Here is a 19499-nt window from a genome sequence, read left to right on the forward strand (position 1 = left end):
TATGGAATACATTTAGCTGCTTGAAGGACAGAAGAAGTTCAACCCATATCACGTCCCTTTCTTGCGGATAAGAGAAAAAATATAATAAAATGTATGGCAATTAATCAGAAGATCTTCTAAATAATTGAACATTTCGCAGTTTCTCCCAGAGTCAAGAATGACCATTCAGCCCTACCTAATTATTTTCAAGAGCACACACATGGCGTTCTCTCCCCATGAAGAACTGACTAGTGAGAATAAGGTAATGACCTGTAAAAGAACAAAAATGAAATGCAGCTACCTTTGGAAGTTTAGCCAGACTGTATTTCATTACATCAACGACAGAGCCTTAATGATAGAGACAGACAAATCCAGCAACAGGTCCAACACATGCTTAGCAAAGCAATCAATGGTGTGCTTCTCTATGCTTTATTTTGGCCCAATAAAAACCATTTAAAACTAAAAAGCAGGTTGCAACCCCCAGAATCATCCAGTAAATGTATGAGTGCTTGCTGCGTCCACAAAACTCCCAGCGATTTGTAGCAAGAACTACTCCTTTCAGACCCTATTCGAGAAAGTGAATGCTATTCACATTGAACCCATACTGAGGAAATGTTGCATGTCTAGTGCTATGAAAATAGAGACATTTGAGAAAAATATATTCTTTTTTTCTTTTGATAAAGGATATTTTACATGAAATGGGTTCTCTTCCTAATAATGTCTGTTGCAAATGGAGGGCATTGACTCACTTTTGTGCACATTCTACAGCACTTTAGGTGTAAATCAGAGGACCTTGCATGGCCTTCATTACTACTGGCGTGGAATTCCTGTGTTTGCTGAAAATTCACGTTTTTTCCAAAAATGTGATCCGGTAGTCCCATGTGTGGTAATGCTACACAGGTTTCCAAGCACACAGCCACCTGTGTTAAAACCAGATAGCATACAAGTAGGGAAAGGGGCCAGAATTCTGGAACCACATGGGGAAATATTGTGGTACACTGCCTTGCATATTTTATCCCTGTGCAAATGCTAGTAAAAGTACAAAAATAATTAAATCAGTAAAACTGGGTGCAGTTTTAGTGTACATTGACTGATCCACTCTTAACAGGTGCCTGTGTGTGGTAAAAGCATTACACATGCTAGTGAAAGCCAAACATCTGACTGTGTTGGTGCTCACTTTATTGGCGTAACCTACACATGACCACACTGTTGGATTCTGACACTTCTTACCTAGGTGTCACTCAAGAATGCGGAAGTTAATCACACTTTGTATATCTTCCATATTCATAAAAAGTACCTTCACGTTTATAATTTGATTTTTTTCATTCTTTATAAATTGCACCCTAGCCTCTTATCGTGATTCACATGTTTTATTGAAGTATAAGTCCAGCACTGCCAAGTACCATGCATCAGGCGTTATACTAACACATTTTAGTGCTGGTGGCTGCATCACCGCACTAAAGTGCATTAGTCACGCATTATAGTGTCCCTGGGCCTCCTCCACAATGATGCAGCTACTAATTGAGGCCGCTGCACTAATAAAGAGCCAGTGCACTAAAATATCCTTTCTCGGCAGCCTCACAAAAATTGTCTGAGCGTTATTACAAAAATCTGCATCACATTAATTAATTGACTTAGAACTGCACTAGATTTTACAATACCACTGGTAAGTAAAGGAGGCCCTCGGCTTTAAGATCAATGACGCTGAGCCCCGCCCGGCCTTCCTCTGAGTCATACCCCGAAAGTCACAAGCACAGAGAAAGCTTTGGTATCCGTTACACGCTATCAATATGTCAACTTGTACGAGAATGGACAGCAAAAAAAGGAAATAAAAAAGATTGGAGGAGATTAATAAAAAAAAAGAAGTTTATGTTCATCACAATTACACTATCGGTCTGATTTAGAGCTTGAGGATGCCTTATTCCGCCACAAGCCTGTCTGATAACCCCCCCCATCAGGGCTTTCACACGGTTGCTACCAGATGGTGTTCATTTTGGGAACAGATGCGGTTGCAGACTTCTACCTTACCAGGTACCGCATTGCCATTATTGAAGGATAACCTATAACGGTCCTATGGACAGGGTCTGTGTTCCTGACACTGATATGCTCTGTGGCTTATTTTGGGGGAATGTGTTGTCTCGTTGTTATGTGGCCATGACACAGTTATTATTATGGTGAGTGAGACTCTGGGGATGTTCTTTGATTGAGGTACAGTCACAAAGAGGTAGAGTGACAGTGTTACATATTTGTTATGATTACTGCACCCTACCTGAAATATTAATGCATAGTTAGGTTGTGATTACAGGACATTGCTTGTATTGTCATTGCTATTACATGTTCTTTATTTGGACACTCTGGAACCTTCATGTCACCTGCATCATGTTTGTCCTGACCCCCTCTGCCCATCACCAACACCACCTGTATAAAGTATCTGTCTGACTATTCTGATAACTTGACACGCCTTCTGTCCATCACTTACCCTATCCCTCTATCTACAACCCACTGTCTACTTGACTGTCTATTCCGACAAACACTGTATCTCCGTCACCCATCTGTCTATTCCTGTTCTAATGAATGACACAAGATCTGTACATCACTTACCTCCCTGCCTGGTCACACTGTCGGTCCATCACCCCTGTGCCTGCCTGTGTCCATCACACTGTTTCTTCAGTCCCTATTTGTAGATCACTGACCTGACACATTACCTATCCATCGCTTGCAGGCCTCACCCTGATCCCTTCTCTTTATCTCATTTTTGTTTCCATTATTTTCATCACCAATTCTGTCTGTTCCTATTATTGCTTGAAAATTCACCATTTGCCCACTCATTTTTTTAATTTTCTCATGGGGGGGAACCCCCCGAACCCTCCGTAGGTTGTTCAGGCTCACTCGACAATTCTTTTACACCACTTTCAAATGTCACCAGCCGCCCCTGGATATCCGCCACGTTTCTTACAGAGTAACCTGTCGGCCCAGCTTTAAATCAGACCCCTAATTTTTTTTTTATTAAAAGGTACCTAAAAGGTCAAGGTATTGATTTACAAAGCTTTTTCCATAAGTAGGTTAAATGACTGTCCAAACCAATTTCATAAAAAACAAATATGACGGTATTAGCCAACAGCCATAAAAGAATTTGGAAAATGCTATAAAGTGGTGAAAAATATAATAAAAAACTACAAACAGGTTAAATATAAAACATAAAGACCTCCTCGATTAGATCAGATTAGATAAGATCAGATATGAAGGTGGGGAGACCGAAGCTTTATTCTAGGTGTATCTAAGGTCTGGAATGAACTACCTCTCTATATCAAATTTCACTCAAATCCAGAGGTCTTCAATGTGTGAGGCACAACACCCATAGGGGCTGTGGAGTCCTGGAAAGTGGTAGTGCATTCCCCAGTCTCAATTGTGCCTAGGGTGACCAACTGTCTGTAAATTTCACATAACGTCTGTGATTTGAATGTCACGCCCATTGTCCTTGATGATCCCTTTTACGGACACCTTTTGTCCATAATTTTGGGGATTGCGGGGAGCAGCACTATTCCCTGCGAGAAGCCTCCGCTCCCTGATGGGGCAGCCTCGCACTCTTCTTTGGAGCACAAGAGCAGCTTCACCCTCCCATTTTCATTCTGTATGCCAGCTGATCATCACATACAGAATGACAATGGGCCAGTCTGGGCTGTTAAAGTATGTGTTGGGTCTCCTCCTGCCTCGGTCTTGGGCAGGGCATTCTGTTTTAAGCGTACATAAAGAAAAATGTTGCACCTCACGAGATGGAAGAAATCTATAGAATCCAGTTCATGAAAAGAAGCCAGTGAAAGAAGTTAAAAAGAAGGGGTTACAGTTGTTTCACAGTCTCATCATTTTAGAACTGAAGCATTTTCAAAATTACATACTTCAAAGCCATAGTTGCAGCTTTTTTATTTTATGCAACTAACAACCATTGACAAAGCCAATAGCCCTGACTTGTAGATGTGATGTACTATGCAATAACAGAAGTGGCAGAATACCAGCAGGGCAGCACACTATGCTAAGCACAGATTTATAGCTTATGTGTTTTAAGCCAGCCCATAATTACATCAGACACACCCTTTGCGGAGACCCCCATGTTTTTTCAACCCACTTAAACCGTGGAAACAACACCATGTCACAATCACCTCACATCTTGGCACTGTGCATCATGCATGACTCATGACTTCCAAGTTTTCAGATTGCCTGTGTACAGGGGCATAGTGAACCCTCTGCCACCCTAACCTTTACTGTAGGAGCTACAGCAGGGTGGAGTTGTTGATGGGCATCTTCTGTTTGCAAATCTTCAGACAAAGGCTCAGCGTATAATTATTGTGAAAGGGTGGGTGAGTGAGTAAGTAATGGGATGAGTGGATAACTGGATGGATGAGTGAAAGGATGAATGGAAAAGTGAAAGGGTGAATGGATGGATAATAAGAGAAAGGATGGATGAACGAGTGAGTGGAAGGATGGATGAAAGAATAGGTAAATAAATAGATGTATGGGTGGAATGGTGGATGTATGGGTGGAATGGTGGATGTAAGGGTTGAATGGTGGATGTATTGCTAAAAGGGTGGATGGGGGAGTGAAAGAATGAATGGATGAGTGAAAGGGTGGATGATGGGTGAGTGAATGGGTGGACCGATGAGTGAAATGATGGATTGATGAATCAATAAGTGAAAGGATGAAAGAATGGACAGATGAGTGAAAGGGTGGATGCAAGGATGGACGAGTGAGTGAAAAGGAAGGTAGATGGGCAAAAGTAAGGAGTGAAAGGTGGATTGATGGATGAGAGAAAGCATGTATGTATGAGTGAAAGGATGGATAGAGTCAATGATGGATTCATGTGTGGATGAGTAGATGGATGGGTGGGTGGATGGAAGGGTAAGGGATAGCTAAGTGAAAGGGGGATGGAGAGAGAAAGGGAGGATGGATGATGATTGACAGGATGGATGGGCGAAAAGGTGTATATATGGGTAAAAAAAGATATAAGGATGGATCAGTGACAGAATGCATAAATAAGTGAAAGGGAGGGTGAAGAGTGAAAGGTGGATTGATGGATGAGAGAAAGCATGTATGTATGAGTGAAAGGATGGATAGAGTCAATGATGGATTCATGTGTGGATGAGTAGATGGATGGGTGGGTGGATGGAAGGGTAAGGGATAGCTAAGTGAAAGGGGGATGGAGAGAGAAAGGGAGGATGGATGATGATTGACAGGATGGATGGGCGAAAAGGTGTATATATGGGTAAAAAAGATATAAGGATGGATCAGTGACAGAATGCATAAATAAGTGAAAGGGAGGGTGAAGAGCTGGAAGAAAGGATGGATGGATGAGTGAAATGTTGAATGGATGTAAGAATAGACGGCTGAGTGACTGGGTGAATGGATGGATGGATAAGTAAGTGAAAGGATGAATGGATGGGTGAAATAGTAAATAGTTGGATGGATGAGTGAATGGATAGATGGGTGGAAGTGTGGATGGATGGGGTGAAAAAATGGATGTGTGAAAGGGTGGATAGAGGGATGGATTAGTGAAATGATGGATAGAATGGTAGATCATGGATAGGCTTGGAAATCGTTGAATAGGTTTGGATATTTATTTTATTTGTTTTATTTTATTTTTGACATTTGTATGGCGCAGCGAAACAACCCTAAGGGGATCTCTCGGCGCCCGACAATACAGAAAAGCAGGCCCCATGGATGGCCAAAGCTTACTCAAACATTCAGGTCTTTAACCCCTTTTTAAAAAGTGCCATGGAGGTGCAACCACAAAGTGATTCTGGTAGCTTGTTCCAGTGGAAGGGGGCTAGATAGGAGAAGGCCCGCCCACCCATTCTTTCTTGATTTTGCATGGGGCCAACAGATTTTGGTTGCTAGATCTTAGTTGACGTCCCGGCTCGTATGCCCGTACCTTCCTTTTTAGGTACGCCGGGCCTAGACCCTGCCTAGACTTAAACACCATGATCAGAAGTTTAAAGACTGCTGGTTTCTTCACGGGTAACCAATGCAGATCCTGCAGCAGAGGACGCGATGGTGTGCGTCTTGGCTTATTCAAAACCATTCTAGCTGCAGTATTCTGCAGTACTTGTAGCCTAGAGAGCAGATCTTCTCTGGCCCCAACTAGTAGGGAATTTCCATAATCCAGCTGCTCACAATTAATGCCTGAATGAGAGTTTTTCTTGCCTCCACAGGAATCCAGGGAAAGATTTTCCTTTAGATGCCAAAGCAAGAGTTAAACAAAGATTTTACATGCTATGGATGGGCACATAGATGGAAGGACAGAATGAATGGTGAAAGACTGAATGATGGATGAAAGAATGAATGGATGCCACTCCCCCTGGTGACTCAACTCACCTTCTCAAACCGACACATGACGTCAGGTAGCAAGCTCCTTCTGCCTGCCAAAAAGCAGAAACTAAGCCCTTGTATGGTGCAGTGGTACCACAAGAGACGTTCCTTCTGCCCCTAGGCCATGAGAGAAGTATGAAGTAACGTCTCCGTGCAGCAATTCTGCGGGGAAAGGCGGGCAAGACAACATAACCTGCACTTGCAGACAATAGCACCGACGTGACTCAAGTCCCTTCCACCACAATTATTTTTTCATTTAATATTCTGAACCCCTAAGAATATTGCACCCATGAACCGCCCCTGTGATCCCGCCTACGCTACATTACTGTCTACCAGTATGGATGACGTATGACTCTTACACCTTGTAGCCCTCATTGTCTTAAGTAACATTTCCTTTACATTGTCATCCACATTTATGAATCATTGTCTCTAAGTAATATGTATGTGATGTAACACACCCCAATACCTTGTTGTACATACTTTGGATGAGTAACACTATAAAAGAAATGAAATACACATGAGATATGGTTTATTTGAAGATGAGGGGCACCATTGGAGGGTGGTAGCAAGGCCGGACTGGCCATACCCAGCATCAGGTGTTTCCCTGGGAGGCTAGAATGATAGACGTGGCAGTTTTGTTACTGGGGCTGGCACTGCAAAGTTCCTTGTATATCCAGTGGTTTCCAGGCAACAATAAAAGTGTCACGATAACTCTGGTGACTAATGTACCTGCTGGAGAGAGATGGGAGTTTTGTTTAGTAGCAGTTTTTAATCATCTAAGGTAGAACAGAGGGTTAATATGCATGCTTCAAAGAATATGTACTATGCATATCAAAGGACAGTATAATATGTACAGAGCTCTGAGGGATACTGCTTTTGTCACTGAGATTATTTCATTACTGTGCAGTTCATAAATTACATACGTAATCTAGCACAGTGAGCTATGCACTGCCATCTAAGCGCTGCATGCAAGCTGCATGGTACAGGTTAGCAAGTTATGTTTTCTTCCAGTTTTTCATTATCCTGATGTTGCAAAAAAAAAAGGTTTGTTTGGGTAGTAATACATTTTTATTATTAAAGTCAATGCTAACTTCTGTGTATTGTTCTGAATCCTGAGTTTGAGCTTCTTCAGACCAAACACTCTTACAAAATGCCTACCAGTATGGGTGACATGCATCCTACACCTTGTAGTCCCTGTTGTCTTATGTAACATTTTAGATACACTGATTTACACATCTATGATTTATTGTCTCTGTACGTGTGTGTGATGTAAAGTGCTCTGGAACCTTTCACTGGTATGAGAGGCACTATAAAATAAATGAAATACATGTGAGAGAGAGCACTGTTGGTGATAGTGAGGGAATCATTGAAGATCCCCGTCAAAAATTGTCGTATTCTGGTGCACAGTAAAGTCATTATTTACTATGCTATAGAAGCTAAAACAATTGATATATAATGACAAATGTTTTGTAGAATGCACCATGTTTTCCCAATTTTTTTGGGGTGCGAAAACAAAGGATGTAAGCTGTCAGTTTGTGTGTAACACACACATTTTAAATATCTGCAAATTAGCTGTGCAAATGTTTCAAAACATATCAGTAGTTAGGAAACCACAAATGGACCACTATTTATAATTCAGAAGTGTGCTGGAAACAGAGTTTTAATAGGACCAAAACAATCATGACATTTTACTTTGTGATGTTCAAATGATACATATTTGTCGAAACCACATTTGCACACATTTGTATTTGTGCGCTATATATGTTTATCAGTAAAACTGCATGTTGGCATTTTGCTTCCATTCAATTGAAAATGTTCTGTATGTAAAAGACAGTGCCCCCTTCTGCCCTACAAATATGCCTTACTAGTGTATACAGTTTCTAGTCTGTAGCTCAATTTTGTGCATCAATGGGAATCTGCAGTTTACAGCTCACAGAAATGAAACAGCCCAAGCAGTATACGATTTCCAATGTACAGGAATAACAAGGAGGGCTGATATATCGCTAGCCACTAGCTAGCTCATTATACAGTAATGTCAACTCCTATCTAACCACTTACCCACAATAATACCATAACACTCAGCCGCGGGCAGTCAATTATAGCTCATGTGGGCTAGTTGATAACTCCTGTTTCCTGCTTAATGCTCTTACCCTCAAACAAGACCTGTCCGCTATGAGTCTTATCCATTACTCAGTACTGTACCAGCCCCTAAACCAGTCACCACCAGCTGAACAGACATGGAATACCTGACGCAATTTGACACATAAAGCTGGCCACTCAGAAGATTCCACTCTAGTCCAGCACTGCAGATCCCATTTAGCTGCATCCTATGAGTGACACTTTACATCTCCGAATGGCACTGATGTGTCTGTAAAACGTATCTTTTGTCCCGAAGTTTTGTCCGGAATTTTGACCTTCTGTCTTGAATTTTTGTCCTGAATTTGTACACTCACTGTCCTGAATTTGCACCCATGCCAGTTGGTCAACACGAGTTGTGCCTGGATTCCAAAAAGTTTTTTTGTGTGTAAAAAGACAACCCTCCTGGGACGGCTAATTTCGCTTGTTAAAATGGGTCATCTGAATCGCCTGTGCTGTGTAAAGGTTTCGTACCAGGGTGCCTGGTCACATGAAGGAAATGCAAATGTGCCCTATTAGTTAATATGCAAATACAAAGGGTGCTCCGGGCCCGTGATTCACTCCATCCTTTGTAATGACAAAGATTTCTTTTTTTTTTAGTGGTCCGCAAAGAGTTAAAAAATGGGCTGGGAAGTGCTTGCTTTTAATCCTCACTGTTTTTGCACAGTCCTTAGTATCCCTAAGGAGGTGTTGAAGGGACAGTTTTGTAAAAGAAAATGCGTTACAAATGCCCTGGTATTACTAAAAATCTAGATTTTGGAAGCACAATTTGATCATAAAGGTCTTTATACATTTTGTATCAGCCTATCTTAAACTGTGTGTAATGCAATGCAAGTATAAAATAATGACTTACAGATTTGCAGTGCTTTCTGTCACAGGCTGCGACCTCATAGCACTAACAATACACAAGCCACTATTCTCCACTGCACCAAGCAAGATCTAATTTTGTGGCTCTTTGGTTACACACAGACCCTTGTAGTGCATTAACTAAAAGAGGTTTCAAAATGAGCTACAGTGCATTTCCCACTGAGTGACAACTTTTTGTTATTTATTCTGCTTTTACGCTGCCCATTAATTTATATGTAGGTACTTGATGGTGAAAGACCTAAAAAAATACAGAATGTTTTCTGTATCGAGCAACTCTAGGCAAGCATGGAAAAAGCTGCTTTCATGTCACTAACATTTCATGGAGGGAAGCTCAAACCTTGAGTAAGTGCCTCTTACATCTTTGTTTCATTGTGTTCAATGCATCAAAAGAATTGCCGGGGATGAACTAGGAAATCATAGGGCATATTCTTGGCCTGGAGCCAGCTAAGTTAGTTGTACTGTACAAGCAAAAATAGTTGAATCATTGCTCCTGGACCAAACCCAAAGTATGAAGTGCTATAGAGCAGTGCTTAATTTGAGCCGGTGGTTTTGGTGCTCGGCACCAGCACTTAATTATCAACACCTACGCTTGTGACAGTCTACCAAAAGGTGACACTGCCTGGCTAATTTACAGAGAACCCCACAACAACAGGTAATTACTCATTCAAAATACATTAAAAATGACTATTACCTGCAGCCCAAGCAACTCTTATATCTCTGGAGGCCTGAAATAGTCTGAATTGTCACACTTGCAGGAGTGTGATGGTTAGTAGTTGAGTTGTTACTATCATTGGCTGCATGGCAGGGGCAATGTGTGATGCAAACTGCAGTGAACTTCTGACAAGAGCCCTGGCACTTATTATTTTACAAATAAAGCACTAGAGATTCCAAGTGAGCTTCAGAATCATATTCTTGCCATATATCTAAGGCCGGACTTGCATATGTGCTTCAGTGGGGTGAATTATTTAACTGACCAAGGCCCAGATGTAGGTAAATCTGATTTACCGACTCTAGAATACCGAATTTTACTGATTCGGTATTCTAGATTCAGTAAAGCAGATGTAGGTAAAAAATCGGTAATTTTTACCAAATCTGTATGATTCGGTAATTACCGAATCGGCATTTACCTATTCGGTAATTGCCATTGAATCCTATGGGCCTGTATGCCCATAGGAATCAATGTCAATTGCCGAATCGGTAAATACAGATTCGGTAAAATTACCGATTTTGCAAGGGTGACAGGGTGTCACTTTGACACCCTGTGGCACCCCTGATTTTGACTTTGTGACATGTGACACACATACATGCCCTTAGGGCATGTCTGTGTGCCGCATGGCACAGGTGTACATGCACAGATGTGCATGTACACAGGTATTCATTATTTACCATGCAATAGAATTGCATGATAAATAACAAATCGGTAAGGGCCTGTGGCACTGTTTTCTGTGCCTCCTACATATTGATTTACCGTTTTGGTAAATTTACAGAATCAATATTTTACCGAATCGGTAACTTTACCGATTCGGTAAATATACCGATTCTGTACATTTTAAGGCCCCTACGTCTCCATTTGTAAATACCAGTCGGTAACGGCCGAAATCGGCCGTTACCGACCGGTATTTGCCAACCTACATCTGGCCCCAAGTCCTTAACACCAAAATCAACATTTTGAAAGTCATGGCAAAGTTCTTCCATAGACTGGACCACTGGGTTCATTGTCCGTTTTTCATTGAAACAGAAATTGAACAATTGGTGTAATTCTGTACAAAATCTGCAAATTAAATTAATTCAGAAATGGTAACAATTTTGGAAGGTTAGTAAGTCTTGGCCTAGGTAGCAAAGACAGATATTTGTGCATCCACAGTTTACGCTTGAGGTAGAATTGTAGAATGTTTTCTCATATTATGATCTAGAAGTCTGATTTTAAAAAGAATAACACATTTTTCAGTTTCAGTGCCAATAACATAAATCTTGTAATTTGTCTAAAAATATCTGCTATTGTTTAGAAATTACAATATTAGTAGCTAATAATGATTATATGATGGTAGTTGTTAATTTAGAGCCAATATACGTTCAGGTAAATATTCTAACATCAACATTGTGACTCTAAGCCAGCAGGTGATTCAGCATGACAGGGATATAGTGACATGCTTTAAGGCTAGGGAAGGTGCTCTGGTTTTGTATATTTCGGGATTTTCAGTAGATTATATTTGGTGGCAACAATTGGTTGGTCTGTTAATGAGTCTTGTTAGACCTGGCTTTTTCAGCGGGTTTATCTGCAGACCTTGTGCTTTTGGACTCTTGCTTCTGACCTGTTTTTGTTGGTTGTAGGACTCTGGGCACATTATCACTGCTAATCAGTGCCAACGTGCACATGCTCTGTGTAATTTGTTGTTATGTATTTGTGTTTCCATGATTGGCTTATTTGATTTACTACTAAGTCCCAAGTATAGTGCACTGTGTATGCTGAGGGCCTGTAAATCAAATGCTGCTAGTGGGCCTGCAGCACTGATTGTGCCACCCACACAGGCAGCCTTGCAAAAGGTTCTCAGACCTGCCCCTGCAGTGTGTGCGCACAGTCTCTACTGTCATGTCAACCTGGCAAGTGCACCCATATGCCAGGCCCTCACCTTCCCTTTTATTACTTGTGAGTCACACCTAAGGTAGGCTCAAGGTACCCCTGTGGGCAGGGTGCAGTGCATGTGAAAGGTTGACATGTAATGTTGTGTGTGGCATGTCCTGATAGTGAAATATAGTGTATTTTGTGTTTCACTTCTGCAAGGCTATCTGTCCCGAAGGATAGAATGAGAGTTTATTTATAACATCTCATAGGTATAACTTTCCATTTGGACAAGATGGAAAGTTGGCTTATAGTATGTCTGAACTAAGAATCTAAAAATGCATCTTTTAGTAAAGATGATGTTTATATTGTGCGTTTGAAAATACCAATTTTAGAAAATGGGTGTTTTCTTGCTTAGCCATCCTGTGTGCCTCTGCTGGTTTGTGGATTGACTGTCTGGCTTTAGAGTGACAGGAGCTGGGGGTGTGCATTTACTGTAGGCAGCCACTGGGGAGTTTTAGGTGCGTCCTGCCTTTCCTGGGGGGTCAATGCTGGCTTGAATAGACCTGGGCTGCATTTATAGTAGGTAGAGGAGATTTCCTTGCACCTGAGTGGGCCTGGTCTGCCTTACACAATGCTGTCTCTACCTCCTGCCGGATAGCTGGACCAGTGAAGACAGAGCTGGGATGCACTAGGGTAACTGCGCGCTATATAAAATTTTAAATAATAATAATAATAATAATAACTTAGCACAAAGCCTCTCTGCCACAAGAGAACAAAGAGAAATGCTTTAATAATCTTGGGGCCCGGACCCCAGAATTTCAAGAGGAACCTCTGCCAAGGAGAAAAGATGGGAAAGCTGAAGGTGAAGTACTGTCCCTTTGCTCTATGCTGTCTGGGGTTGGCCTGCAATGTCTGTTTCTGCCAAAAAGAGGACAAATACTTTGCTGTGTGCTGCATATCCTGCTTGAAGGAGATCTCCAAGAGCTTGACGTAGAGCTTGCCTTCTGTTCTGAAGTTTCAGGGTCACAAAGACTTCACCACCAGCTCCCCTGAAGTTCCTTGTTTGGAGTTTTGACCTGCCAAGAGTTACCTGTGACTATGTTGGGCCTCTGGAGGCTGTCTTGCTGCTAGAAGCTGGGAAAAGAGAAGCAACTTAAGAAATGTGACACATCTGCATCCGTTTCTGACACATTGCCGCAGTGCGTGAAGAATTTCCATGCATCACCATTGTGCTTCTGACGAAACCGCGCAGCACCTGCCTGTGGCTGGAGAAATAGCTGCACGCTGAATCCTGTGAACCGATCTCCGAAGTCTAAGATCACCACACCAATTCTAATACAGTCCCTGCTGTGTGGCTGCAAGTACTGATGCATTCTTGGACTGCAGCTGGGGAGACCAACGCAGTGCTGTTGCTGCTGCCGCCGCATCGAGAGCCGATGCATCCCGATCCCCACGCATCATACCAGGGCACCAAGTCTACATCAAAACCTCCCCCCACAGTAAGAAGCCGATGTGCATCAACGCCTCTTCAGTAAGGAATCACCTCCCCTGCATGGCAGTAAGGAACCAACGCATCACCTCCCCTGGAGTAAGGAAACGATGCATCCCCTTCCCTGGGCGTACGGAACTGATGCATCACCTTCCCTGCGGTTGTTTTTGTTTATGATTTTGACGCATCCAAGGTACTTTGTGTTGAAATTGTCGCATCTGTAGTTTGATATGGAAAGAACTATTTTCACTTTTATAAAGTCATATTTTGATTATTTTATAGTGGAGTTATTGTGGACAGAATCCAGTTGTCCTTCTCTTCATGGTGGGAGTGCTATTAGTATTAATACTTAAAAGCATAAGGATCCTAAGCGCAGGCCTGCCTGAAGAGAGGACCGTAGTCAGAGCTATGAATGAATCAATGAATATAAGCTTTTTACAGCACAAACTTAGCTCGGGGGCATCAAGGCGCTGAATCTATCTAGTCCTAGGTAGTTTGGTTCCAGTTACAGTAATATTAGAATATGGAGGACCTTATTAAAATTTAAATAGGTGTGACTGTGCAGGTGGCCATGGCTCTACAAGGCTAAGAATCGCTGTATGTACTGTATACTGACCCGAGGGAGAGGCCCGTCATGAGGCATGGGAAGGCAAGCAAAAACTCTTGTAGTAAAAATTTCAGGAAGTCTTGCCATAGTTAAAAATGCTGCTGTCTACTATGCAAAGTGGGATAGTGGAGCGTGACCAATTCAAACTCATCATGGGAGAACAAGTGTTGTGGGAATATTGGAATTTTAATAAATATCCTAGATCAGTGGCTGATTAAAAACCAAATGCGCTTACCAAGATGATTCAGATCAGCATAGGTAATAGATAACCTTAGGTTAGATTGCAGGACGCCACTGCTGAGAGTTGACTAACAACGTTTCAAGAAAACATACTCTAAGAGGTAACATGGCAATTTATTACAATTTGGGTTTTGGAGCTGGGGAATATATCTGGAGATGAATGTTAAAATCTTACCCTGACCAGTTGGGGCACGGGCAGGCAGGAATTTTAATGTACTGTGCTGTTCAAGAGCCAACGTGGTTCTGGCATTCTTGAGTGCACTTAATGTCAGAGTAAATATATGTATTTACTCATGCATGTGTCTGTAAAGCTACGAACCAAGAGAAGCTAGACCACTGAACTTGGTCATAGTGGGGCCTACCCAGGCGTGTATTCATTGAAAAAATGAAAGAAAGAAATAAAAGGATGTCAGTCACGTCTACTGGCATAGGGAAGATTTAGGATTCTGTGCATTTTACCACTGCTGACCAGTGCTGAAGTGCAAGTGTCTGGTCCCATAATTGGCATATTTAAATAACTTATAAGTTCACTATATGCTCCTATCTGCCTGTAAAATAAATGCTACTGGTGGGCCTGCTGCAGTGATTGTACCGTCCACTAAAGTAGCTCTTTAAACATGTCTCAAATCTGCCATTCCAGAGACTTTGTGTGCAGTTTTAAACTGCCATGTCGACCTGGCATGGTACCCACTAGCTAGCCCCAAGCCTTTCTTTTTAATTCATATACCTCACCCCTGAGGTTTGCCCTACACAGCCCCAAATGGAGGGTGCACTGTATTTAAAAAGTTGGACATGTACTTTAAAGTTTTAAAAATGTCCAGGTGGTGACAAACTCTTACATTCATTTTTCACCACTGCAAGGTCTATCTTTCCCAATGGTTAACATTGGGATTACCTTGTTCCCTCTTATAAGTGTAATTTCCAATTGGGACAAGATATACATTTTGAGTTTGGTGTCTGAGGACTCACAACTTATGATGAAGTCGGATTTTAAATTGCGACTTCTAGAAATTTGGCATTTTCTTACTTTAACCCTTCTGTGCCTCTGCCTGTCTCTGAATACGCATTGGGGGTGGGTGATAGCTGGACTTTGTGCATTCCCTTTAGACTCACACATAAAGGGAGCTGAGGTGTGACATTCACATCCGATGGTCCATCAGCAGGCTGACGGGTGTTCCTGGCTTAGGTGGGAGGGAGGAGTTAACACTTGCACCTGCTAGTCCCCACATGAATAGTTGCTTACCCTCCTGTAGTGAGTCTGGAGCTTGGGCAGGAAGGACAGGGATCTTGTGTACTTCAAATGCCTCTTTAAAGTCTCCCCCACTTCAAAGGCACAAGGTGGTATAAGTACTGGACCCCTGATGCAGCAACTCAGTACACTCTGGACCTGAGGATACTCTACCAGGAAGACATACTGATTTTCTGCTGAAAGCACTGACATGTTGCTGAACTCTGCTGGATTTGCTTGACTCCTGCCTGCACTGCTGCCCCCTTGCCTGGTGGTGAGATGGACTGGATCTGAGTCTCTACATCCCCAGAACCAAGTGACTCAAAGGGCCTGCTGGCTTGCCTCCTGTTTCAAAGTCTCAGGGAGAACCACAATTGTATTCAACTCTACTTTAGCTGCTGGACTCTGTCAACTGTGAGTCCTGCCCTGCCAAGAGATGCCAATCCAGTCCTGGTCCTTCAAGAGGGGTTCTGCAGCTGTTTTCTGCCAATATCCATGCATCGCCTGCTTTTTGCCAATCGGAACCCACACATTTGCCTTCAAGGCTGACACAATGTCACTTTGGAGACACCATTGCAGCAATAACACAGCTCGACGATGATGCAGCACCTTCATCGCAAGGGGTTCAATGACGACGTGGGACCCAACATCATGGCTCAATAATGATACAGTGTCTTCACCAATAGGAGTTTGCTGATAACGTGGGTTCTGCCTGTGAGGCTCATCGACAATGCAGTTCCTTCATTGTGAAGGGTCTTGACAATGACTCCAGACCCAACTGCGTGACTCGCAATCAATACAGTTGCTCCTGAATGTCAACAGATCCTTCAGATAGCCAGACAGGTGTTGTTTTTAGCATGGGCCTGTATTTGACCAATGCTCTATCGCTGTTGGCTTGACTTTTTAGATTTGACCCAGTCCAGTGCGACTTCAAGTAACCCCTAAGCACTGTTGGCTTTTAAGCACTATATTTCGGTTTTAGAAATTTTAAATTCATAACTTCAGTTCCACTTATTGGATTTGTGTCATTTTGGCCTTCTATTGTTCATTAAATTGAGTTCTTTTTTTCTCACCTGGTGTGCCTATTTTTGTGTTTGGTTTTCACTGTTTGAGTGTTGCAAAATTATTGTACACATTGCCTCTTAAGTTAAACCTGAATGCTCTGTGCCAAGCTACCAGAGGGTGAGCACAGGTTAATTTACAGTGTGTATCTGACTTACCCTGACTAGAGTGGTGATCCCTTCTTAGACAAGGCACATACCTCTCCCAAAAAGAGACCCCATTTCTAACACTGCCACATGCCACAGCAAAATCTCATGCCCCATTTTTTACAGGTCATTTTTCCCCAGTAAATTTGGGCAGTTTTTGCCTTTTGGAATTTACCAGAGGAGAAAATGAGGGGGAGGGGTGCGGTCTTATCGAACTACTCGTAATTTGAATGGAAATTAAATTCTCTCTTATTTTTTTGGAAGTAAGACAAAAAAGGATTTGAACAGGCAGCAACATTACCTATGGACATACAAGGAAAATAAATGTGTGCAAATACACAAATGTGCCATGTGTGCAAATGCACCAATGTGCCAGGCGAATACAATCCGGAAGTCTCCTCTGCAGACAATCCACAGTAGTAAATTTAGTAAAGCATGAGTATGAATGAAAATCTAGGACTTGCAAAGATTTCGATTCATATCCTATGAAATTTTGGTGACCCCTACAAAAAACAGAAATCTAAACAAATAATGGATGAAATCTGCGGAGGTAGACTAAAGACGTTTTCCATTCCCCTTGTTTTTTTTTTACAAAGATTGGAAAGCAAAAGCATGCTGAATGTCACAATATGTTACAGACTAGAACCGCTGTATATAACTTTGGTTTTGGTTTAGATTGAAAAGCTTCTATTAATGGCATCCTGAAAGACAGGGATGCTGACAGTGTATTTTCAGCTTTCTGCTCACATCATTATATTGCACAGGTCAGCAGGAAACTGTCAATGATGGGAAAAAAACCTTTTTTTCTAAAATAGAAAGGAATACTAGTTTTGCATCTAGCCTGTGTTTAGTTAGTTTGCAGTTCTGTACTGAGACTACAAATATCTCCAAAGAAAAGAAGTTGAAGTTCATTTCCAAACACATAAACAGAAAGCTTTACATATAAAATAATATAGTATAATATAATATAATATTATATAATATAATGTTATATATACATGTATATCTACATATATTACATATATATTACAGTATATATATTATAGTTTATTACCTACTGGCAGTTGCCAGTAGGTAGTTTTAATTAGGGGTGCAGAGCAGTAATATCGTCTGTAGAAATATCATCTGACATTAATATCTATGCAGAAATATTGAGAGGAACAAATATCGACAACAAAAATATAGTTTGACCAGAATATCGACAGACAGGTAAGTACTATCGATAACAATAATATAGTTGTAATAAATTACCGTTTACAAAAATATAGTTTACAAAAATATCGATTTATTAATAATGTTATGTATTTTAGTGTTTTAAATGAGAATTGTAAGTTATTTTATTATATGTTTTGGAATTGTATTAGTTAGTAATGTTTATTATGTTTAAATTTGTGCTATTACTGCTGTAGCGGGTTGTGGGTTTATAGGGGAATAGGGTGGGAAGTAATTTAATTATATAAAATGAATTGAATAATTAATTTGTTAATTAATTATTAATAGTGTAATAATGAGTTGTTAATTAATTTCAATTAGTCAATTAATAATTAATAATGGTAATTGTTTAATTAATTATAGGTGTGTGTTGGGGAGTTTATATGTGTAAATGGTGTGAAGGGTGATAAATAATTAATTTATTATTGATTAATTAATACATTTTTTTTATTAATTACCCATAATTAATTAGTAATTATCATTGTAAATGTGTTATTAAATGTAGGTGTATGTTGTGGTGTTTTTAAGTGTGTATGGGGTGAAAGCTGGTAATTAATTAATTAATTAATATATATATTTTTTAATTAATTAGTTAAATATTAAATGTAATTGTGTAATTAATTTTAGGTGTGTGTGGTGGATGTAATAGTATTAAATAATGTGTAATTGATTAATTTGTATTATCTTTGTTAATAATAATATATTTAAATGTATATATTATTTATGTTTATATTGGAAATAAAATTTACAAAAAATTATGGTAGTTAGTTTTTTTAATGTTTTGTGTTCCAGCGCTTTCCTTACTATAGTACTCACTGGAGTGGAAATAGTCATTTTTACCCCTACGCTATCCAACGCTTTCCCTACTGTTGCACTCTCTGGAGTGGGAATAGTAATTTTTACCCCTACGCTATCCAACGCTTTCCCTACTGTTGCACTCTCTGGAGTGGGAATAGTAATTTTTACCCCTACGCTATCCAACGCTTTCCCTACTGTTGCACTCTCTGGAGTGGGAATAGTAATTTTTACCCCTACACTATCCAACGCTTTCCCTACTGTTGCACTCACTGGAGTGGGAATAGTAATTTTTGCCCCTACGCTATCCAACGCTTTCCCTACTGTTGCACCCTCTGGAGTGGGAATAGTAATTTTTACCCCTACGCTATCCAACGCTTTCCCTACTGTTGCACTCTTTGGAGTGGGAATAGTAATTTCTACCCCTTCGCTATCAAATGTGTTCACTACTAATGTTTGTATTTTGTTATTAAATGTATGTATTATTATTTTTAATACTTTAGTGTATTAATTAAATATAGAATATTATTTTTTATTCAAAATGTTTTATATATGTGTTTATTTCATTTTTATATAATTATTAAAGTTTATCATTAAATAAAGATGATAAGATAATGTAAATAGGAAAATATATGTATATGTACACATTTATTGTGTTTATATTCATTAAATTAAGTTTATTTGTTATAATTAGTAAAAATATAAATGTAAGTTTATTTATTTTGTTAATAATATTAATATTAATTAATTATTTAATTTAAGTTATATTAATTTTTAAAGTCGATATTATTTACATCGATATTTTTTACAACGAT

The 19499-nt window shown here is 40.4% G+C and overlaps 1 protein-coding gene across 1 annotated transcript in view; it reads left to right on the forward strand.

Moving 5' to 3' along the window:
* The window catches only part of GRIN2A (glutamate ionotropic receptor NMDA type subunit 2A), a 1504071-nt gene that overhangs the window by 120249 nt on the left and 1364323 nt on the right, over positions 1 to 19499 (forward strand). The gene's annotated exons all lie outside the window — the stretch shown is intronic.

Source organism: Lissotriton vulgaris, chromosome 10, assembly GCF_964263255.1.
Source record: "Lissotriton vulgaris chromosome 10, aLisVul1.2, whole genome shotgun sequence".
Lineage (NCBI taxonomy): Eukaryota > Metazoa > Chordata > Amphibia > Caudata > Salamandridae > Lissotriton > Lissotriton vulgaris.